The sequence below is a fragment of the Bradysia coprophila genome (assembly GCF_014529535.1).
Source record: "Bradysia coprophila strain Holo2 chromosome IV unlocalized genomic scaffold, BU_Bcop_v1 contig_5, whole genome shotgun sequence".
Taxonomy (NCBI): Eukaryota; Metazoa; Arthropoda; class Insecta; order Diptera; family Sciaridae; genus Bradysia; species Bradysia coprophila.
Genome location: NW_023503374.1, coordinates 649014 through 674529, shown reverse-complemented (window position 1 = coordinate 674529; position 25516 = coordinate 649014). Strand labels below are relative to the sequence as shown.

General features: G+C 33.3%; 1 protein-coding gene and 1 long non-coding RNA gene across 5 annotated transcripts in view; one reads left to right on the top strand and one right to left on the bottom strand.

Moving 5' to 3' along the window:
- LOC119071459 (putative uncharacterized protein DDB_G0271606) overlaps positions 1-25516 on the bottom strand; it is a 212140-nt gene that overhangs the window by 161954 nt on the left and 24670 nt on the right. For 3 of the 4 annotated variants that reach the window (XM_037176311.1, XM_037176315.1, XM_037176314.1), the window contains exon 1: positions 313-2041. The exons of the other annotated variant lie outside the window; for it this stretch is intronic. The gene's annotated coding sequence lies outside the window, so the exon portion shown is untranslated. Of the gene's footprint in view, positions 1-312; positions 2042-25516 lie in introns of those variants that run through there. 4 annotated transcript variants of the gene reach the window in all.
- Positions 10972-25276, top strand: LOC119071472. The gene is made up of 3 exons (XR_005086667.1): positions 10972-10981; positions 18351-18355; positions 25019-25276. It is a non-coding gene; the product is annotated as an uncharacterized LOC119071472 (long non-coding RNA).

The following is a 25516-nucleotide window of genomic DNA, read 5'->3' as shown; positions in this document are numbered from 1 at the left end:
AATTTAGTTGACATAACTTAATGGTAAATCAATATGAACTAGCACACAGTTCATGAAAAATGCTCGAATGTTTGAAGAATCGACACTCCGGCATAGTTTTTGAAAAAATGCGGCGCGAAAATTAAAATGTGCTACTGAAATTTTCTGTTTATGTGATTTATTGATTCTTTGAAATTAATGTTTTTCTGTGCTGCTTATCAATAAATCGGATGAAACCGTCGCACATTTAAAACTTTGCTCCGTAATTTTTCAAACATTTTTCACGAACTGTGTACTAGCCCTTAAAATACAGACATAATGCGCTAGGCTTACCAGTTCTGAAAAATAATCCCAAATTTTGAGGCGCTAACGAAAACTGTATCCGAAAAGAAAGCAGTCGAAAATCACAATTTTGCACACAATAAAGCTGCAAATGAAAAAGAAAAAGAAAATTTTTTCTTTCCACAACACTTTCACAAAAAAAAAATTAAATGAAATAAATTTTAAAATCACATATGAATCGCTTATTTTTCCACTGTGGTGTATATTATTGAAAGATGTATATATAATACATATGGATGTGTATATTACTGTTGATCACCACATAAACGGTTTATTTGTATTTTGTTAAATATTTTATGAACTTGCACACATAAACATTTATTGAAAATGAAATTTTTCTCAATTTTTTCCTCTTTTCTTTTCTTTTTTTTTGTTTTACCAGTAATTATAACAACAAATCACATTTACATAATTCAATCAATGGAAAATTTATTCATTTTTCCAATTAACCACAATTAAGAAATTGATGAATGATTAGAGAACAATCAATTTGCACATAGATGCATATGCCATTATCAATGAAAAACTGCATCACGGCCAAACTTCTCCGTGTTAATGCTTTGGTGGGCAAAAAAAGAAGATTGTATGCGCTGTGAATTGAATTTACTTTCGTTTTATGACGTATTTATGATTAAACTTTGCATTTGAATCCTCTCTTTCGATATATTTTTCTGTACACACCATCAACATAGTTTCGACATATTTATTTGAAAAGGAATTATTTTAACGAAATAGTACGTTCTGAGTGATTAAAAAACGATTATCGGTGCACTATTTTTATGAACATTACTTTAACCAACACCCATTAACGTCACTTTAAAGTTATTTACAAAAATATCATTCCTTTTCTGTGGTTGTAACTACTCTTTTCAAAAAATTTATTTCATTCACACGAAATTGCTTGTGTAGAGTTTCTTTGAAAAAAAAAAATTAAACAAAATATTTGTCAATAATCCTTGATGACTCTAAAATTTTGTAATCCATATGCATTAGAGTCAACACTTTATCAAACGAAATGAATTTCCAAAATCGAATTTTTCTTTCGATTTTCAAATATAAACCACGTCCACGTCACTTGATTATACAGACTATGAAGTTGTTTCACTTAATGTATTGAATAAAACACGCTCGGTAAATAAAATCCATCTGTACGATGTGAATGGTAAACTCGAACTGAAGTTGGAAACAAGTAAAACAGCGAAAACAATTTTGATGGAATGAGATGGGTAGATGACGCTCGATATGAAAATGAGGGAAACAGTCAGACCGGTTGGTTCCATTGACATATACACATAACGAGATGTTTTTTTTGTATATGTAGCCTTTGTCGCTGAGTAGTAGGGATATTGTGTGTTGTGACGACGATGACGACATGCGGTTTATGGTAATGTGTATAAGCGTGTGATGATATTCTTGAAAAATATCAGCGAGTTTTGTTTAAAAACTTTGTGTGGATACGATATAACACTAATTGTTTACCATGTATTGGTATCAGAAAACAATTTTCTCGCAAACATAAGTATCACATGACTCTTAAACACCGTTGAAAAAAGTAGTTAACTTTGAATACATTCATAAATTTTAGCAGGTTCTACAATGGTCGTGGTGTTGGGTATTGTGGATGCATTTGAATACGGGAAATAGCCATGCACAAAATATATTACAACAAGATGCGGGGAATATAGGAAACTGTGAATAGTTGTTGTGCAATTTTCTATAAGAAAATTAAACAAATTTCTGTGGTTTGATTAACGTTGATACTGTTGCTGTACAACACACATGTGATGTTAATTCCATTGTGGACACTTTAAGTTATTGATATAAGAAAGAAAATTAGCAAAGTTCAAAGGAATGTTGCCTGAACTACTCAAGTGTCGAAAGACTTGGTCTTCGCCTTGGTCTGGTTGTAAGCAACTCGTGGAAATTAAAACAAAATCACCTTTTAGAGAATTCCTCGACTCTTGAGTGGCTAACGGGAGGTGATCAAAAACCAAAGACATCAAATTTTCTCATGGAAATTTCTCTAGGCATATGAGACCTAAAGGGTCGTGCGGAGTGTCATTAGAAATGAAATTTTCTACTTTTTTCCCGAGGTCAACTCAACGTTTTTCTTATAAAAGTTCCCGAAGTTTCAGCTGAGGTGAGTAAATGACTATTTCTGCAACAGTGTTGCGAAAAGTGACCTTTTCATGCCTATTTTGATAAGCGTAATGGTTTTTTTTTCTAGTGGACGAAAAGTAGTTGTGGTTTGCTTGTATCGTGTATCGTGCTTGTATCGGACACAGTGAAATACGAACTTTGTTTTTCGCACGCAGTGAAATACGAACTCTTTACAGAACCGCCTTTAACGAAGACTGAATTTTTATAATTAAAAATGTTGCATTGACCAGAATTCGAACCCCCGACACCAAAACTTTCTTGAACACAAAGCAGCGCCTAGAGCAATTCGGCTATAGAGTCACAAAAGTATACCGAACGTATCGTTGAAGCGAATATACTAAGCATTGACTACCTGATTTCAATCAACAAGTCTCTTCGCTTTACATTACATTACAATGTGTATCACAATGCGGCCTTCTTGATTGTTCAAAGTAATGAATTTCCGTATACACATGAATTTTGGTACAAAATGTAGGACATGCTTTGCATTGGAAAGGTGATTATGTCTCGAAATTGCGAAAAACGTTGTATCTACCACGGTAGGTACAACCGACCGATCGACCGTTGATTGACTACTTGAAAAAACTTAAAGTTCTGTTGCTATGATTATAACAGTTGAGAATGTACGATTGAAAACTAAAGGATCTAAGCCGTGTAGTATATTGAAAACATGAAATGTGTTAAATTTTCAATCATTTTGCAATAAAATGTGTCATTTCGTGTAAATTTGGTGTATGTCGGTTTTCGCAACTTGTTGTATAAATAACTGTTTCTGGCATGGACACCGATTCTCGTACTTTCATAACTCCAAATATTCGTAAATTGACAGTTCTGTGTATAAAACCCCATAAGAACTGTCAGTAAAGTTACAAACTTATGAGAATTGAGGTCCAGCGTTGTGAAAAGTACGATTCGAATACATCAATTTTTATAAATATTTTAGTCAATACATACAAGCGCCTTTCACCAGATTTTGCTTAAACTCACTCCAATATGCCTTCATTTTTTCCCGCTTTCAAGTGGACGTTATTACTACATGACTCTAGCACTCTAGCTGCCAAGCATTAACACAAAAAAATTTGAAGTCTAATAAAATCACGTTAGACTCTGCGCTTCTTTTGTACAGACAAGAGACATATTTAAAAGTTGCACCACATGCAATTTTATATAGACATCTCACATTTGAGTGTTTTGACACTTTGGAGCTAGAGTGAAATGATTCATAAGAAAAACCAATTTAATCAATATGCTTCAAAACATTCACTATCAACATTTTCAAATCATAAAAAAAATCATGAATTTAAATATGATGACAGTGAGCAAATAGTACGTAAATTTCATATTATATTGCAATTGTTTCATATGTACCTCACGTGAAACATTCGAATTAAGTTCATTCCATTCATTCGGCTTGAATGCATTTATTTTATCAAATGTTTATAAAGTGTATGTATCATTTGAAATATTGGTATGGATTTCGTTGTGAATTTTTACGCACAAGGTTATCGTGCAAATGACACACTTTATCTCAATATTCAGTTTGGCGAAAACATTTTGTATAATTTTGATAATGGTGAAATGCCAATATTTTAAGGCATTTATTTTTGTTTGAAAACTTAGTTATTAGAATTTGTTACGTTTTAAGTTACTAAACAGACCAAGATGTAATATTATTTGTTCGCATTAAGTGTATTCACAGTTACGAACTTATGCTCGAGTGTATGCAGTATAGCTAGTATATTTCGAATATTCGGTAACAATCGGTTCAATGCGGAACACACTCCGACCATACATAATAAATGATTAAACGCTGACCCTGAAAATTGAAACAACTAAATATCATATATCGTACAATAAATCGTATGACAACTGTCAACTGAACAAGAATTAAATATTGATTCGACGGATTTTAGTCAAACAAAATGCAAACGTGTAGTTCACGTTCTCATGACTCCTGTAAAATAGTTTTTCGATCGGACTAATACCTGCCGAGCGATAAAACTTTGAAAACGTGATGTGATCAACATGCAAAAATAACTTCTTCTTCGAAAGTCTTATCACTTGACCGATATTGGTCCGATTGAAAAACTAATTAAATAACTTTAACTATTCTCCTGAGATCATGGACACTACACACTGGCATCTTGTGAAATTTAATTATTTTTCATTTGACAGTTGTCATTATACGATTATACTAAAATATATACTTGATATACTGAACATAAGTTCGCAACTGTGAATACCTTTATTATTTTATAATGTCGATCAAAAGAGATAATCGATTATTATTTTTTCATGACAATATCAAGTGTATGTGAATATAAACAATATTTGACGAAATTCAGAATCGTGAATTTTGAATGCTATTCTATTCAGCAGTGAAACCCAATCCCAAGTTCAACAAAACTCTTCGACCGAAAAAGACCTTAAACTGTTTAATCATTGAATACTGTAATTGTATGAAGAAAAATTTTGTTAAGTTGGTTATTCAACAATTATATACAGCTTAGCTGGCGCGTTGTAATTATTTGTTCGTGCTTTTTTATTAGAGTTCCAGTCACTAGTTCAGAGAAGAGTTTATCTAAACAAATTTTGCGTAGTCTCTGTTCACTCATCAGGTAATTTGAAATTTTCATGAAACTTTCAATGGAGTTGCGGTGATTAATGCATTTTGTTTGCATGTACAAAAGGAAGGATTTATCTAGTGCAATCAATTTATTTGACTTGATAAAAAAATCCTCAGTTCGTAGATCATCGAAGCTTTGAACTTGAAATCGTGGACGCCCTTTATTGACAAGGATATGCACATTATTTTCCATAGAAAGCGTCGTTTTTTTAATTTCATTTATTTATCCATAATTTTATTTGTAATCTGGGCGTCCATACGAGTTCAACGAGCTATCACACGCCTCATAAGGTTAAGATTTGGCCGAGATATTAAATTTCAAAACTTGAAAATTTATGTGAAGAAATTGATTTTCGAATACATTTTGAAATACAATCGCTAAACTGAACTGGTGTGCATACGTTATTTTGCACCAACTGGTCACATACAATTCCAAATGGGACCAGCTGGTGCAAAATAATGTATGCACACCAGTTCGGTTTAGCGATTGTAGATGAATTTTATTAACCTTTGTTTCTTTGTCACTTTGTTACAATGAAACGTTTGAATTTATCTGTGGATTTGTCTGAAATTTTCAGGGTATGCCAAGGACATAATTCTAAGAAACTATTGTGAAGGAATTTTCATAAAAGCTTATAATTTCGGAGCTATCAGCGTTTTAAGCTATTGAGCTATAGGACCCATAACTCGGAAAGTATGGCATATAGAAAGTTCGTTTAAAAGACAATTTTATAGAGTTTCACATTCTAGTCGACACGTGTTTCATAGTTTTCCTAAAATGTCGTCTATTTGGGAGCTATGAGCGTTTTAAGTGCGAGCTATGTCAGCCATAACTCGAAAAATACGGCACGTAGTGCGTAAAATTTTTGAATTTCGTTACATTTTCGATTTTCGTCAAATTTTTGAATTTCGTCAAATTTTCGATTTTTATCAAAGTTTCGATTTTCGTTAAAGTTTCAATTTCGTAAAATTTTAGATTTTCGTCAAATGAAAGCTGGAAGCTGGAAGGTTCAGATCAAAGAGAAAGTTATACAGTTTTGTAAGAAGAATATTTTCGTTCAAACTGCACAATATTATCTATTATCGTCTATTATCTGCGACCAAATTCTAAAAAATCACAACTTACAAAAGAGCTGATGCCACTTGTGACGCAATTTTTTTTGTTATAATTTTCTTCCTAAAATTTGTCGAGTAAAATTTTTGTTGATAAAACTTTCGCGTACTTTCCTCATCAGCTGCCATTTGTGACGCATATATTTCTGCGTGTCAAATCTGTAAGCGTCATCTACACCGATATCAGTTCTTTTGGAAATGGATACAAGGACTTGCATCACACCTCCACTGTAAGTGGTTTTCGGCGATTTATTTATCAATAATAAACTCGTATAATACAAATTTTTCACAATATCTGAGAGGGAGACTCTGAAGCTCTTTCGTAGCTCTTTCGAATTGACTTCGTCACACTAGAGCTACGCAGATGTTTTTTTGTATTTGTAATCGCATTTAAACTGAAATAAATGAAATAAATAAATAAATAAAATTTGTTGTGACAACTTCCAGATTCAGAGGAAAAAGGGTAAGAAAACCTATATAAAATGAAAGCAAAATAAAATGATCGATTCTGGTTTTTGACAATTGAATTTCAATTGTCAAAAACCAGACTCGATCATTTTATTTTGCTTTTACCTTATTGACAATTCTGAGAACTTGTATGGTCACATTCAAGTAAACAGCCTCGATTAAACGCTGCATCGAGGCTGTTTACATTCAAGTATTTAAATCCAGAAGATCCACCTAAGTGGGTAAAAACTCCAAAGAGAATTCGACTTCATATTAGACCCCTGATGAGCGGATAGTCAGATCGTTCGCATCTGACCGTCGGGTATCTAGTCGATACGTTAAGTAGATTTGTCGGATACCTACATGGGGATTTATTGATATTTTTGAATACTTTGGATGATTTGGATGTTGGGATTTCTTCACCACTATAAGTCAGCGGAGACTACAGCTTTCGCTTCGGGCACATTGAACGGAACGATTATTGCTTGGGTTTTAGCAGCAGCAAAGCACTGTCAAGCACCGAAGCTGACTTTGACATCACTCAATTAGAAGGCCAAAAACACACCTGTTGACTACTTTTTTAAATTTTTTGATAGCCATCGTATGAAAAAGGATATCCAACTTTGATCGGCTCAGTCCTCTATTTGAGTGACGTCAAAGTCAGCTTCGGTGCTAGACAGTGCGTTGGCAGCAGTCATTTGTAATTTTCGTTTTTTTAAATATCTATTTAAACTCAAGTCCTTTTTGAAGATGGTTTGTGATAATTTTTGTCTGGTTAGCGATTGTATTTAATCGCAGACGAAGAATTGAAAGAAAGCAACTTGAAGAAAGAATAAAATACCTTGCAATGTTCCTATGTAATATGATGAATTTGATTTTGTTTGTACATCCTTTTGAAACCTATTCGGTCGTTAAAATGTGACGCTTCATATTTTTAATTTTTTTGTGTATGAATATTCAAAATGACTTGTTACATATATAGGTAAAATAAACGACAATATGAATCCAAGGATTATACCTCTAAAATTCTAAACAACTTATGGACACACATAATATTAGTTTAAAATGTAACATATCCCAAATGACGACCAAATGAACTGTGAACGCAGTATAATAATAAAATATCCTATAGGAAAGTCAGCTAACATTTCCTAGAAAGAACATAACATTTTGGATAAATATCATATTCCGAAAAGTGACAAAAAAAATGTGTGACCACCCCACGAGCTCTTAAGTTGCTTTGTAAACGAAATTTAACAAGGTAGCATAAATACATCCAACCTCGTTCACCGCGTCAATATTGTATAATAAAGCATTAAAAACGAAATTTCGCTGTTTTAGTTGTATGTAGTTTCGGTTTTGGCATGGGTTCAGCAGAGGTTAATTAATGTTAAGATTAATATAATAAAGTGCAAATTATGAATGTGAATTTATTTTTTTAATATCATCTGTTCCTTGTTCCATTTTAAATATTCTTCATCATAAGCGCAAAATAGTCATGCATTATTCTATGTTATGTTCTTAAGACCGAATCAAGCATTCAAGCTCCATAAAACTGCGCATATTTTTCGTTTTTAATGAATTTTACTTCTTTTTGTTTTGTTCCATTTCATTTATGCTGCTTGTGTTTTTCATCGTCACGTAGTCAAAATTGTAATGAAAGTGTTGAATATTTGGAATATTAAAATTTCTAAAGCATATAAAATGCTCGCTGTGCAATATAGTGGATAGACTTTGTAATTCTAGTGTAATCCACCAGTCGTTTCGTAATAAAAAGCATTCTATTAGTTTTTGAGTTCACAAATTAAAAATTACAACGACGTTGGTACAAAAAATGTTATGTCGCATCTTACGTCCAGAAAATGATTTATTTTTATCAATACTCTCTAAAAAAAACGAACTACAATCGCTAAAACGAACTGGTGTGCATACGTTATTTTGCACCAGCTGGTCACATACAATTCCAAATGGGACCAGCTGGTGCAAAATAACGTATGCACACCAGTTTGTTTTAGCGATTGTACGTTTTGACACAGTCAAAATACTATTTAATTTTGACAAGTATGACACTGAAATTTTTGTCATCATCACAAAAAAACACAAAAACGAGCCCTCAGAACAGTCGGAGCGTTTGCTGCGACTTAGCCCCATACGAAACCGTATATCTATTGCGTACGTGACCCTAGTGCGTCTGTCACCATACTTTGACCGTAAGCCAATTGCGCCCGTTAATGTAAAATTATTATGAAATGTTTACATCTTAGAAATTACGCATAGCGCAATTACGAAGCCCCGTACGACGTTCCTTTCAAATGTAACAAAAATTTCAAATAGCCCTAAAATTTTAATTTATTGAGTATAAATACACATAGGACCTAGTATCGGTCCGAGGACCCAAATTTAATTTTTTTTTCACCAACATTCTATTCGGCCTTCGATTACCTTCCAAATGAAACAAAAATTTCGAAAAACGGATGAAATTTACTCGAGTTATATGTAAAATACACATAGGGCCGAGTAGCCTTCCACTTCTAAGGCCCTAACTCACTGTCCACTCACCCGATTTAAAAAGAAACAAACTTTTTTCCCTGGATTGGTTTTGACAATAACTATCATTTGCCGTGTCCATCGTTTATTTTGCCAGCCATAGATATCACCAAAAGACCTTAAATCACTAAGGTGGCCCTAACTCACGAAGGGACGACCCGAATATGTCCATCTTCGAACTTAGCATCACAATTTCGACTATCTTTCAGGGGATTTTTTTTGAAATCGGATTTGATTTACTCAAGATATCGACGTGACAGATAGACAGACGGACAAAATTTTTAATTCGTATTCGTCATCTATGAACATAGGCAAACACTTTGCCCTTACCGTCTGCTTCGAATTCCATCAATTACACACGGCATCGTAATCCTATGAGCCCATTGTACTTCGTACGGTGCTAAAATATATTCACTTTCGCGCACACCGGAATGGTGACAAATATTTTCAACACAAAAAAGGACTTCACTCTATCTCTCTCTCTCTCTCTGATAGAGTATTGGTTTTATTAAATAAATTACGAATTATGGTTCAATATTTTTTTTCAATTTAATTTAATTTTTTACCACTTCTGATCGTTTGGGTACTCAGTCGGTTTTATATCCGATTCGCGCAATAATTTTAACAATTGTATGTATAGATGAAAAATAATTTTGTTATGTTTCTTGTAAACTTTTAAAAGATTTATTGCCAAATAGAGAATCACAGATATCTGTTGGGTGGTGTTTCATTTTTACAATGAGCAAAATGTTATTTCCATAATAAATTGAACAGCATAAAAATTTAATAGATGTCACATAAAATTAGATAGTTATGATAGAATCAATAGTTACGAAACATTTATCATTTTAATAAAAAAAAGTATTAATGAATAGGCTTTAAATTATCGATTTGATTATTTTGAAAATCAAAACAGAAAACAGGTTAAAAGTTACACATTTTATGTATCTTCTACTTTGCATATTTATTTTCGTTAAAGTCTAAAATCAAGTTACGCTTTTGCTATCATTTCAGTTCAAAAGATCTTGTGATTGTCTGAAGTCTGACATTTCTCTTTATATTTTGATTTATCACACTGCACAATTTTAATCTTTTTCAGATGTGTATCCAAATTGAAAATTATCCAATTGTTTACTAGTGAACTGCTCTACTGGTAGCAATTCTTGAGGACAATAGCAAAAGAAAATTCGCAAATTTTGACATTGTTTTTTAGATCTTCCCAATGGTCACTAATGGTACTGAGATGCTTGGTAGTGAATGCAATTACCATCTCTTTTTTAAATACCGGTAAACGATATTACCGAAATTTTCGAGAAAATTTACCGGTAAATTACCGGTAATCTATATTGCATACAAAACGGCCAATTAAGTTCAATTTTATGAAAAAACTCAAAATATTAGCAGCTGTGTCTAAAGTTTAATCAGCTTCATGACAAACGTACGTTCAATTTGAACCTAAAAAATGATTTTGTTCATAAAATTTTACTTGAAAATGTTCATCAGCTCTTTAAATGTACCTCAAGCTTTTTTACTTAAATTTTACGGTGAAGATTTTTCTTAAATCTACAAGTTAAAACTGGTTTCCGTATAAAAATGTTTGCGGTAAGAGAGCACCGTGAAGGATTTATATTGGTTGAACTTCGTCTCTCTCGTTAAGATGCGTTCTTACGATGAAAACTTGAGCGACTCAATTTCCGAGTTTCTTCACAAACTCGTAATGTCACATCAAAAATGTCAAAATAACAATAGATTGTGGAAATTGTTATCGTCACTACCGCAAAAATCAGCGATGGAACTGCCTTCGAGTCGGTCTTTTGAGATACGAAATTTAAAAATCAAAGTCATTTGTTAGGAAATTAAATTTTCGATCACATTGTCCATGAAAATATTGTTCGATGAAGTGACAGAAGTGACCGACTTGCCGACAGCGTCAATCATTGAGATTCCTGTGAAATAGTGCTCAAATCCACAATCTATTCGATATTTAAGTGTCCATTCCACTCAACAAAAAGTACTCCGTGAGAGAGCCGTAAGAGAGCAAACTGTCAAGTAAACAAATGAAAATTTGAAAAAATTCAATTTTGTCTCTCACATGGAGTACTTTTTTGGTAAGAGGAAACTAAGCATTATGTCCTGAGATAAAACCGGTTAACAAAATTTTATTTACCGGTAAACGGTAATAGCCATTACCGGTTTTTGATTACCGGTTGCATTCACTAGCTTGGAGAAGTGAAAATATTATTTTTCATGTAAATTTCCAACAGTCATCTCAAATCATCTTAATCTCGAAAATCTGGGATCGATTTGAGGAGAAATATGCATGAACCGAAAATTTTTATTTGGGAAATGTCCTTTTGTGATGGTTAGTGCATAACTCTCATCATTTTAAGATTTCGTTGGAGCTAATTTTTAAGAGAATTTTGAAGAGCATAACTATAGTGACAGCTGTGTAGTGTCCAGGTTTATGGTGCTGTCGGTTTAAAAAAAAAAAAAATTAGCTACTTTCTGGAAACGAAACTGTCTGTACGACCTCCTGGCAATTCCTTAATGTACAAATTACAAGTTTAAGTTAAAATAGTGTCGAATTAAACGCAAAAATGTCCAGAAATACAATAAACAACTATGGAAAAAGTCATACAACAATCATCAACACCAACGAAACGTTTAGGTCTTTTTTCTTTAAAAAAAACCTATTGTGGACACTTCATCTATCCGTCCGTCCGTCCATGTGTCTGTGTCACAAATCATAATTATGGCGATTACAGCCAAATACGTGACACTTAGAATTGCAGTGCTACTATGAGCAAATTAACACCACACGAATCATTATTATTTGTTATCTGATAACCGATCGCTCACAGCAGACATTGTCATTTGAATATTTGGTAGTTTTTGGTAGTTGGACTACCAAAATAGTTATCAGCGAAGATGTTAACTGTTCGAGAGATGCGCACCGACTGATGAAAATTTTCGGCCTGCTGGTCTGTTTATAAATCGAATATTTAATAATTGTCTACCAAGCTGATACGGAGGTTGTAGAGATGTTTACTGTTTGAGAGCTGCAAAACGACTGATCAAAATTAGTCGGCTAGCATGCCTATTTATAATTCGAAAATTTGGTAGTTGAATACCAAACAAAGTGGTAGTTGAATGAATACCAAGCTGATAGTTCACAGAAATTGAAAAAGATAAAGAAAAAATACCTCACCAGGCTTCAGCCGGTCTATTCTTGTTAAATTTGATTGTGTAATTTTGCACTGCACTTGACAATGTCATGAAACGTATCTTTGTTGTTTGAAAATGTTCTTATAATTGTAAGTCGAAGGAATTGTAAGGTATCGGCAGTCTGAACAGTATTTTAGAAACGCTTGAATCTTCATACATCAACTCAAAAATATGCATTAATAATACGTATTTGGTAACATATAAATTCTGTACTTCATTAGAAAATAGCGGTATTTTTGCGCCGACGGCATTCGATAAACGCATCTCGAAACACATTTTTTTTACAAACGGCAGCGTTATTATCTTGTGTTTCTTATTCATTCTTTGGATTATTATTATCATCGAAGGTGAATAAAAAATGTTTTTTTAAAAGATTTTTTTTTGTGATCAGTGTTTTGAAAAGGGTACTGCCATCGTATCATCATCGTCATCGGCAAAAAAACATTCTTCAAAGAATTCTGCTAAATATAGTGATATTCTATTCATAACCATTATATGTATTAAAGGTCTAGGCCACAGATCGTGATCATTCTAACTTTTTGCATAACTTTAATATCACTTTCAATCATGCAATTTTCGTCAGTTATGAAGAAAAAATTACCGTCTGGTTATGAAATCGGTATTCTTAAGACATAAAGAACATTCAAGCTGTATTACGGAGGGAATGGTATATGTTGTGTTACAAGTGGTGTTACAAGAACGTGGTTATTTCATCACTGGACCCAAGTTATGAATAGTTGCCTGCTGAATAAATCTCATTACAACAGTTTTCTTACATTTTTTATATTACAACTCGTTGCATCTTATAATATACGTTTCACGAGAATTTACCTTTAGCCTGCTGACGAACCCACAACTCCTCGGGAAATAATGGTTGTAGGAATCCTTCCAACTGTTTTGTATAGGTAAATACGAATTTTCACTGGCACGGTGAGCTTCAAAAAAAATTTATTCGACCTCTCGTGGACATGAAATGTTTTTAGTGGTTTTTGTACAGCGCGGCACCACGAATAAGAATAACATAACAAGAAAATATTTCGATGGAAAAATGTTTAATTTTATCGATTTTTCGTTTTTTTTTTGGATTTCCGGGAAGCTTTGAAAACTGTTTGGACACTACTGGTGACTTGCTTGATCACAAAAATATAGTTAGTTTAGCCTAAGGTCTTAGCTTTACAGCGATACCCATCATTGATATTCATGGCTACCAACAAACATCTTTTATGAAGCAAAGTCATTCAACTAGGTCGCTGTGTTACCTGAAGACCTGAAGAGTAATTTTTGAATTATTCTTCTAGTTTAGTAATTTTGATATTGAACGATGTGATAAAATCCATTACATAACTCGGGATAAAAATAAAAAGTCTAGATTTCGTGTGTTTAATTGACATCGGCTTCGCCTCGGATCAACAAAATTCACACGAAAACTCTACTTTTCAAACTTTTATCCCTATGTAAATAACTAAAATTAGTTGGATTGGCAACACTTCTGTTGACTAAAAAATATTTACTGGTTTTGCCAAGCCGATGTATTGAGATCCATTGAATAAAAGAAAAGGTCTAGACTCTAGAGCTAAGGTATTTGTAATTACAAAAATTCAATTTTTTTATTGATTTTGTGGTCCTAAAACACTTACAGTGTGGAAGGACAGGAAGAAACGGTATTTTCAGAGGTTTAATTGCAGAGAGTAATTTTCGAATTTAAATCATTTCCAAAAAGCACATAGAGTGTAACAAAAGCTTATACATCTTTTGTTACACCAGACGTATTGCTATTTTTGAACATAATAATCGTATTTCATCTGTTAAATGTATACCTGAATCACTCTCTGTTACAAAATGTTGTTATTTTATTTCGCATTATAATAAAACAACAACAAAAAGTAAGAATATAAATAAGGTGTGTGTAACAATACAAATTATTAGTAAATGAATCCAAAGAAATGATTCTTTTCTTATGAATTATGTGCTAAAAGCACATCATTTATCAACAATATTTTTTCGTTACTTATACAGTATGTTCGGGTAGTGTTATATTCATGGTCGTATCGTTGTGTGTCGCTTTAATGTGTTTTCATTATTTTGAAAAAGGTGGTATTGGCGTCTCGCGTCTCTTTGCAAGCATATATATACTACATAGAGCTTTTTCTGGCAACAACGAATTCAATCTTTCGTATGTACCAGCCATCAGTTAATAAAACCATTTTTTTGATGTATGTATTGCCCGGGTGTAATAGGTAACGACCTTCTTCTTAATGTTGTTACGAGGTATACGTCATAAATCGCCAAGTGTACATTGTCCATCGCTAACTTTCGATGTTTTTCACGAGTTGAAATATTAACACACACCCATTCATTCTACATATTCATTCATTCTGCAATGAAAAGTAAGGAATGACTATTTACATGTGTAGAATGATGCTGAGTTGTGTGAATATTAACATGTAATTACATTACATTTAATACTAGCGCGAATTGAGCCAGGTGATTAAATTTATTGTTGAAATGAAAAGAAAATACGAAAAACACGAACAAAATATTGCTATCATCGACATTAATACAGACGTAAAAAAATATTGTACACAGCACAAACGGGCTATGTCCACTTAAATTCAATTCGTTATGGCTTTCTGAAAGTTGTCATCACGGTGTGTTGTACATTATACAGTCAGTAATTTCAATGAAATTCGCGACTACGAAATTATATATATGGCAAATAACGCTCACATCTGTGAATGTAATTATCGTCTATTTCACTATGTGGACATATTTTGCTAAAAGAATGCTGTCTCGTTGGAGTAAGAATATTTTAATGTCAGAATTTTCGGTTGAAACAAATTAATACAAAAACGTTTCTAATCTTCAGAAGCGTGTGAGGTACAAAGAATGACTTGAACGCAACGCACTTCAAGCAAAAGCGATCATAGTCGACATCTGTCAATAGAATACAATTTTGTATGAAATGGTTTTTTTACAGTGTTTTACGTGACAGACTGTCAAGTTTCCGCACCCTACCTAGATTACGACTCATGCTCGAAGTGCGTTGCTTGAACGGAAAAATTATGTATTCAAATAATAATGTTACGAAATTGGTAAACGCTAAAAATTGTAACTTTTTTTATTTAACTTAAAACTTAGATATCTAATTCCATCAACCCTATGTATATTATAAAGGAACAACAAAATTATAAACTATGCCGTCTTTTTGGCGCCGATGGAAATACTGAAATAAAAGTGCTAAATGTAAATTTTCTAGGTGACTCCAATACTGTAATTTCGTGGTTTCAATCCTGTGATGCACAAAAAGTTTACACTTGCCACAACATGAAATACACAAACAACAAAAACAAATGCAAAGCATTTCTATCGCATTTGTACACTTCGTTCAAGGTTAAACTCAAATGTATAGAAGAAGAATACGATTAAAAACGAAACCGAAAATACGCGATACAAAGCCGAACGAGTCGATCGTTTGATGTTCATTATAATACGAAGAGTAAGCTCCGCCGTCGTTTTTATTTAAAATCAAATTTCTCTCTTTAGCGAATAACGTAAATAACCACAGGAAATGCCACTATTAAGTAAAATATTGCTCACATCCCTAGACCTGTTTACAAGGTCTGCTGAGAGAGAACTAAAAAAGTGTGGTTTCCGATAATTTTTGGCGCGTGATATTGAGTGTTTTCATGGTGAGGCGAGTGTAAAATACTTTTTTCACGTAATATCCTATGTTCCTACACTTCCGTTCAAAAACATCCAATATCGATCGCATGTTATATAATCAATAATTTGTTTCGCAAGGATTTTTCTCTACTATTTTTTAAACAATACGACTTTGATTAATTGGTTTTTACATTAAGAGTTATAAAACCATTGATCTAACGTCAATCCAATCCTGTAGTTAAATTGTTTTCAAGAAAATACTGTAATTATCGTTAAATTGAGTGAAAAATAAATAAGCGGGAAGTAAGGTAGCTGTGTAAATTATTCCAAATCAGTTGCACTACGTTTGCCAGCAGTTGATGTTTATCGTTAATTTATGCGTCAGAGCATATTTCATACCAGTTATTTATATGTAGAACAGCTACGACACAAATGAGCGATCGATAAGGTTCGACAAATAGACTTAAACGGTGTCTTAAAATTAAAATTCAATAATGAACCGTTCCAAGCGAGAGAAAACAATAATTTGAAAGAGACAACCACTGTTTTAATATATTGAGTCTACAAGAAACTGAAAACATTCTTTGACTTTTTAGCCACGAATAAGATGTTATAAGATACTAGTGGAGAACCCCCGACTTCGCTCTATAATTTCAAAATGTTCTACGCGTCAAAAATACTTTATAAGTGGTGGTAGACAGTTTCCAATCAACGAAAATATACGTGTGCAAATATATGTGCTGGAACAAAAAAGTAATCTCTGATTGTTCGCAATAAATTACCAACACGTGTGAAATCTAGTAATACACGATACTTGACCTTTAAAGAATTATGAATCTTATTACATACACACATAAATAAATCGAATCGAATATTGTCATGGAAATATGGAATAAATGAAAATCGGATTAATTTTCTATTAAGTTTGAACAGAAACCACCAATGGAGATAACAAGCTTTTGCCATTTTCATGAAACATACGAACAAAACTTGTTTATAATACATGATGAAATTACAGCATACAGCTTGCCCTATATATTCTTGATTCATAATAATTGAGGATATTTAACTAACAAAATTGATTTTGTTTCCTTACAATAAGCGACTGCTCAGCTCAGCGTACTGTCTTTTATATTAGGGTGACAGTGGTTGTGAAAATAACTAACTAACTTTACGAGCAAGATCAACGCACTTCAAGCAAAAGTGGCACTTTAAATAGGGTACTGAAACTTGGCAGCTCTATTTGGCAGCTGTCATTAATAGCACTTTTGATTGAAGTGCGTTGACAAGATGCTTAGAAATGAGAGTAGACATGGTATCATATATTCTTTTATTGTATTGGCGGAAACGACCAATATTGTAGGCTTAGGACGCGTACAGAAATTCATTTTTTTTCGTTGCCCAGTGAACGCGCCGAGTTAATGAAAGTGAAATTTGACAACTGCCGTTGGAGTATAAACAAAATTTAATTAATTGTTTTTCACTACTAAAACACAATGTCATCACTCAAAAATAATTATTTTTCATCAATACGAAAATCGAAAACTTTTTTACATCAGAAATGTCAAGTTTCACTGACAAGTTAATTCTTCACGGACAAAATCGGCCGTGGTGAATCTAACCTCATAGTTAACTTTGACAGTATTAACTGAGCGACAAAAGTTAACATGAGTGAATGAAATACAATTATTGTACAAGCTCTTATGAATTCTAGGTAATTAATAATGACGTCATATCAATGGAATAATTGAGAGAAATAATGTTCGGTGTTTAATGTCGATATATACATCGAAATGCAATATAATAACATTTTTACTTCACTAGTGAAGTAATGTGGCCATTCCCTCACTAGTGAAGACCCTTTCCCTCGCTCGTAAAGTAAAACACCATACTTTACACGTTTTGATTGATTTCTAATTGTTGTATTGCTGGTCTGGTAATATTAAATTACTAAGCTGTTGTATTGCTTTGTTCCGACCAATATTGAACCATTTTTTATTTCAACGTAAAAAATGAAACGTATTACCGTATGCATTAAGAATAGACAAGGACGATGCAGATTTTGGCGCCTCATCACGCCTTATCAGTACATCTATGTCTTGCTCGGGCTGAAACCCTCGGATACTTTTACTCATCTGAGATATCAAATTACTTCTCTGGTACAGTAATGTATTATTAGTAGACCGTCTGTCTGTATAATAATAGTTATTTATATCACAAGAACTGTAAAGGGTATTTTATATTCGAGATATGGTAAATGGTTCGAGGCGCAGCCGACAAACATCTTTTCGTTTTCCAAATTTTTGTAATGATTATTGTGCAGCAAAAAACTCTCTAAATGACCGTCTTTTTCTAAATTTCTTATTTCTCTTACTTCTCTATATATTCGTTATGAAGAAATGAGAGAAGTTGGAGAAATAAGAGATTTCGAAACAGACGGTCATTTAGAGAGTTTATCGCTGTAATTATTGTAATAATTATTAGACAATATGTAAGTATTGAGATCACTTTTTTGGTAGTTCAAATATTAGATAACAAAAAATTCTGGTCTATTTTATCAACGTCATATGCCTAGAATGATTAGCACGTTCACGTTAGTTTCCGTAGCAAATTAAACCGCACATTTAATTGAAAGTGTGCTCTGTCGATTACTATTCAAATTAGAATAATGTGTTAATAATACATTCCTAATATCAGACTAATTAGCATATTTGAAATGAAATAAAATATTTTTTTTGGTATCAGTGCTGGTCGCTGTTAGAGCCAGGGCCTAAATATGTAGAATTAAATTGACGAAAAGTCAAAAAAAATGCTGTGTGGAATTTGTAACCTTTTGAGAATGTCGCGAATTTTTACAAATTTTGTGTAAATTTAAGTCTACATAATAAGGCCCTGATCAAAGCTGAAATAAAACAAAAAGAAAATGTAATTATGACGTTCTCTAAATATAAAATATGCAACAGTTGTACTCATATACCTTTAAGATTCAAATTGCATGAAGCTGTAAAGAGTTTCATTATAAATAAGGTGGCACTTTTCACTATGCGATGCGTAAGCAATACCAACTTTTGTTTGATATTTTCTAACACAAAATGGATGTATACCTTTCTGTTTATACCGAGGGTACTAAAAATACTTACATTTTAATTAAAATTAAAAGTTTAGATGGAGTAATATGGTGAAAAATGTATGTGATTCGGTAGAGTTTCTTGTCTCATGCTCATTTTGGTTCACAAATTTTGAGTGCATTTGAATCCATGAAAATGTAATGGGATTGAGTTTGAATATTTTTTAAATCAGTTGCGTCAAGATGAGCTTTGAAATCATCAACTTTTTTGGTACAAAGTTAATCATTGAGTGTGTTTCAAAATGATCATCACCTGAAAACAATTCAGATGTTTGAACCAACCAAATTAATGTTTTTATTGAAGGATCGATTTAAAGTTCACATATCTATGAGACATTTAATTTATATTGCATCGATAATTTGCAAATTTTATCATCGATTGCTTATGCTCAAAACAAACGAGGCATTGAAAACGTGTTTGATCCTATTTTTCATGACGAAATTTTCGAAACTGTCAAATGAGGTTGGAACTTTTTCTATTCAAAATCGCGACTGCAGCATCTGTCTAAGAAAACTAGGACCAAAACACGTTTTCAATGCCTCGTTTGTTTTGAGCATTAGACTTGTAGACTATATCTAGACTGGAAATTACGAACAAAATTACGTAAAAATTGTGTCCCCGACATGAAAAACGCAAAACGCAAATTTGGTGGGCAAAGAAGCGCGGAGAATTTAAATTTGCTTCCAATACACATCTTTTAAATTAAAAAAAAAACATTGAATTTATTAGCATGAGTTTATAGGTGGAAACTTCATTATAAATCGCTCCGAGAACGATGATTGATTGCAATGGATTAATATAAATATTTTCGAAAACGCTCACTTTCGACATAATTCATTAAAAACACTTGAAAATTCAGACTCGTTATCTTATACTAGCTCTCACTTTGACAAACACTTTTGTTGCACCATAGTTTTAGAGAAAATTAGCTAAAAATTGTCCAGAATTTTAAAACCAAAACTACATTCCTTGTACTGGATTTTGAATATGCTAAAGGACAACTATCACAAAAATGTCAACGACTACATGCATTGGTGCAGCATTCTACGTAATTCTCCGGTCGAGATATGATTAATCAATGCTTAGTTTCCTCTTACCAAAAAAGTATTCCGTGTGAGAGACAAAATTGAATTTTTTCAATTTTTTCTTTGTTTATTTGACAGTTTGCTCTCTCACGGAGTACTTTTTGTTGAGTGGAATGGACCCTTAAGATCGATTATCGACAAGTGGTTTGCAGGACGTTCTGATGTTATTAGACATTTTGTCCTTCCGTTTTATTTTATAAAAAAAACGGCAGCCAAACTCAAAGTGCGTGTAACCATCCTTTTTTTTCTAAGAAAAAAGCTTTCAATTCTAATTTAGCAACTGAAGATTCTGGATTTCCCTACTAGGGAAAGTGTATTGAGAGAGGTAATTTTCATTTGTGAGGCAAAATATCGTATACCAACACAACAATTATATGCATGTGTTCGATTGCCTTACAGATGAAACAATGGAAATACCGTGACAACGGCCTTATTGATTCGTTATTATGACATTTGTCTTACCGGAGCCATTAATAATTCGTTTGATTCGTTTTAGATGCTCATCAAAACACCAATAGTGTGATAACGATTTGCGTACCGGTAAAATTACCAAAATAAGATCTGCAGATAAATGGTAGAACGCGGCTAGAACTATTGTAAATTAATGAAGACAGTAGCTCAGCTACATACTTGTATACATAAATTAAATGTGCTCTCAAACTTAATCGGATGTAACCATCCTTCTTCTACCAACCTGTTGAACAAGCTGCTTTCAGATCTGGTTTCAGCACAAACGACCATTTGCAGGTGATGAGAACGCTTATTGAGAAGTGTCGTGAATACAACATCGACATAGTCTTGTTATTCATAGACTTCGAAAAAGCTTTCGATTCAGTGGAAACATGGTCGATATTGGACGCATTAGACGAATGTAGAGTAGACTCAAGGTACTCCAACACAATTCGATATGTGTACAAAAATGCTACTTCATGTATAAAACTTCATAAGAGCACGGAGAAATTCAGAATCGGCCGAGTTGTAAGGCAGGGTGACACTATTTCACCGAAATTATTCACGGCGATTCTGCAGAGTGTTTTTAGGAAGTTAAACTGGAGTAAAATGGGAATAAAGATAAATGGAGAGTACCTGAGCAATCTCTGATTCGCTGATGACATTGTACCGATAGCAGCGAATCTAGGTCAGGCTCAGCTTATGCTACAACCGTTGAGTGAAGAGGCAAGCAAAGTTGGCCTCAAGATGAACTTATCGAAAACAAAAGTCATGACCAACATCGGGGACGATAGAGAAATCAAAATTGGTGACACTGTCATTGAACGAGTCGACAGCTACGTATATCTAGGACATAAACTGAAGTTAGGTCTGGACAACCAAACTGCAGAAATAAGACGTAGGATTGGTCATGCATGGGCAGTGTTCGGAAGACTCAGACAAATTTTCAAAAGCAAAATGAATAATAGACTGACACTTGTCTCCTTCCAGTGCTCACTTATGGAGCGGAAAGCATCCGAAGATAAATTAAGAGTGACACAAAGAGCAATGGAACGGAATATGCTTGGAATAACACTCAGAGACAGAATGACGAATCAATGGATTCGACAACAAACCAGGGTCGTTGATGTCAGGGAAAGAATAGCATCTCTGAAATGGAGCTGGGCGGGACATATTGCAAGAAGGACATACGAACGTTGGACCAAAAAGATCATGAACTGGAGACCATATAAAAGACGAGCTATAGGTAGACCACCAGAGAGATGGACAACCGGAATTAAGAATATGGCAGGTACAAACTGGCAGCAAATGGCAATGGATCGTACGAAATGGAAAGAAGTTGGAGAGGCCTACATCCAGCAGTGGGTAGAAACAGGCTGAAAAAGAAGAAGAAGAAGAACCATCGTTACGACGACTACTATTCGTTTTCGAAGAGTGAAGAAGTGAAATCGATTTTTAATTTCCAACATACAACCACTGTCTGAACGACTCTCATTCGACCTTGTACACATAAAGTTTGAATTACATTTGACAGCAAATTGTAATTAGGATTTGTTGCATATTATTAAAGTTTATACGAAAATCTTGTTGAACGGAAATTTATTTTCTCATATGACCATGCTTATACCCATGCTGATACCATTTTCGGCAAACGTATAAAATTGAACGACTATTGAAATTAATCTTTGCTATAAACATTAAACAAAATTTTCAGTTTTAAAAACTCAGTGCATTTCCAATATTTTCCAATAAAATTTTATGCGCTTTTGTGTCATGGAAAATCTCTTTAAATAAATATTTATTCTTTTCGTGCAATCGTATGTATAGTTACCACCTAACGAACATTATCCCTCGATAACACACTCTTCCATAAAAATATACTCGTTCGAGATCTTCATTCAGCATAAATATTTAACAGAAAGAAGAAAAAAAATAAAATAACAAAAAGTAACTCTCTTTATAATGTATTCAAAAGGACGTGACTCAAGTTTTATGTTTAACTTAATAACTATTTTTTACGATCGAATGGATTGCAAACTGAAAAAGAAAAATGTTTGACAGTTTCATTTTAAATTCTCCTTTTGTTTTTTAAAATGTTGTTTGAAATTTATTGAAGCTTTTTCTTCCTCTATGATTGAAGAATATCAGAGTTTTATTATTGGTAGTAGCAAGTATAATGTAGTGTAACTGCTTGATTTCACTTTTCAATTGAATAAAGTTTTCTATTTCTGAGGTATTCTTCTGAAAAACAGAAGACCGAAATCGGACGCCCAGTAAGGTATTCGACCCCAGTAGCCAGAACCACTTTCAAAAAATTTCTTCGAAGCTTGTGTGGCTAGTGTAAGGTAATCAAAAACCGTAGACTTGCACTTTTCTTACAAAAATTTCTCTAGTTACACGAGCCGTACAAGGTCGTGGGGGGTGTCATTAGAAAGGTAATTGCATGTTCTTCCGGGACAAATAAGGTCTTATGGGGTTTAAAATTCATCCACACTGAGATATGCACAGTTGAAGTTTTCAACCAAAAAAAAGACTGAAAACTTACACTTTTCTTACAGAAATTTCTCGAGGTACGCGAAACGTACATATGGTCGTGTGGGGTGTCATTAGAAAGGCTACTTGACAGTAGCCATACTCGACTCTGTTTTTTCTTTGTATTTCAGTTGATTTGTTCCAATGGCATAAGAAAGATTGGTATTTCATATATTCAACAGTGAAGCAAAAGATCTATCTATTTATAAAAAGTAGAGAGATGCTAAGATGACGACTGGGTTGTTTGGACGGATAGAGCGAGTGTGTCGAATGATTTTGAATTTTGTCGAGAGAAAATGTATTGAATTCTCTCTCTCTCTCTCAAAAAAAACCATTCGACATATTCCCTCTATTCGTCGAAACGACAACCCAGTCGTCATCTTAGCATCTCTATGATAAAAAGTAATTCAAGAGAAATTAGTTTGTTGGGTTAATGCTTGATTTCCACCTCCCAAAAATTACTCCGTGTGAGAGACAAAATTGATTTTTTTTCAATTCTTGCTTTGTTTACTTTTTGTTGAGTGGAAACCATACTTAATTTTAAATCTAGAGCGCTGAAGGTAAATACGAAATGTGTATTAGTGCAAGTGAGCACCATAAATTTCGGTCGATCGTCGTATGAATGTGTTGGTGTATTTTGCCGAACGGAATCGTTTTCAATTTGTTCGGAGCAGTTGGTGGAAGAAAACACGACGGCTACCTTTTGGCAACAAGCGATCTTATTCACTTGTTGAATTCTCGCTTTAATGGGTATGCGGATCCTCCACACGTGTATGGTGACTTGGGATATCCGTTGAGCAAGTTTCTAATCACGCCGTTTAAAGGAAATCTGACCCAAAGACAAAAAAAGTGAACACCAAAATGAGTTCCTTACGGGTGTCTGTTGAATGGGGTTTTGCTAAGATACTTCAAATTTTTCCTTTCGTCGATTTCAAAAAAAAAATGAAAGTTTGTAAACAAAAAGTTGCAAAATTTTACAAAGTGGCAATGATTTTTACAAATTGCCATACCTACATATACGGAAGTCAGGTCGGTGATTATTTCGATAGCGAGGCTACGAATTTAGAAGAATATTTAGTTGGATGTCAACATGCAGAAGCATCAGTAACAACTAAATGCTTGCAACAGCTCAAGTGCTGGTCTTTTTAACTTTTTCTAATTATATCTTAACATTTGCAAACAAATTTTACCTGAATAAACTCAACTGTTGCATGATGAACAGACTTTATCATTCACAGCGGAAACGAGCTCAAGAGGAAAATTGTAAGAACGAACGAAAGAATTCAATCATAAAAAATAAAAAAATACCTCTGAATCGGATCAATTCAAATTTTCCTAAACCTACATTCGTCCTGATCTTAGAGTAATTATACCTAGAGAGGTATTTCGTACGATAAAATGTGGTCCCGACATCAGTTTGTATAAGATTCACATTTCGTACAATTTTACGTAGAGCTTTTCACTAACACATGTAGGCGTTGAAAATTTTGATAGTTGTCAGTTTTGTATTTTCCAAATCGTGTACCACTATTTTGGAATTTTGTTTAAAATCATTCGCAATAATAATAATTATTAATTAAATATGGTGCAAATGTGATTCATTACGGGATGCCAAAGTAAAGAAGTCAATGCCTGTTCATTTTTTCGGTAATTTTAAGTGCTTAATAAAAAATTGCTCGAGTTGCATCTGTTTGTTGATTCGTAATTTTCCTTCAAATGAGACTTCACACCCCTCCTCAACAAAAAAGAAGTTTTTCCGAAATGCACCCAAAAACTAAGAACGGGTGTCGATTCAGGGACCTTTTGGAAGCTCAGAACAACATTCAGTAAAATCGGACCAGCTCCTTCCCCATACAAAATTTTTCATTTCATGAAATTTCATACACCCTTCTGAAATCGTTTTGTCACAAAAGTTCGGTGAGTGGACATATTTTGATCGAAGTTAATTTTTATCTTATAGTTAGAGGTCATACCTTTCTAACGATACCATTGACATTGACATTTTTGACGTTGTCATTTTTGAAATCTGCAAAATTTCGTCATAACCCCAATTTAAAACGTGAACTGAACACAAAACTTGTCTTAAAATAATTAATTTTGAATAACATTACAGTATTATCGTAAATATTACAATAAGGATACGATAACACTGTAATATTATTCAAAATTAATTGTTTTAAGACAAGTTTTGTGTCCAGTTCACGTTTTCAATTGAGGTT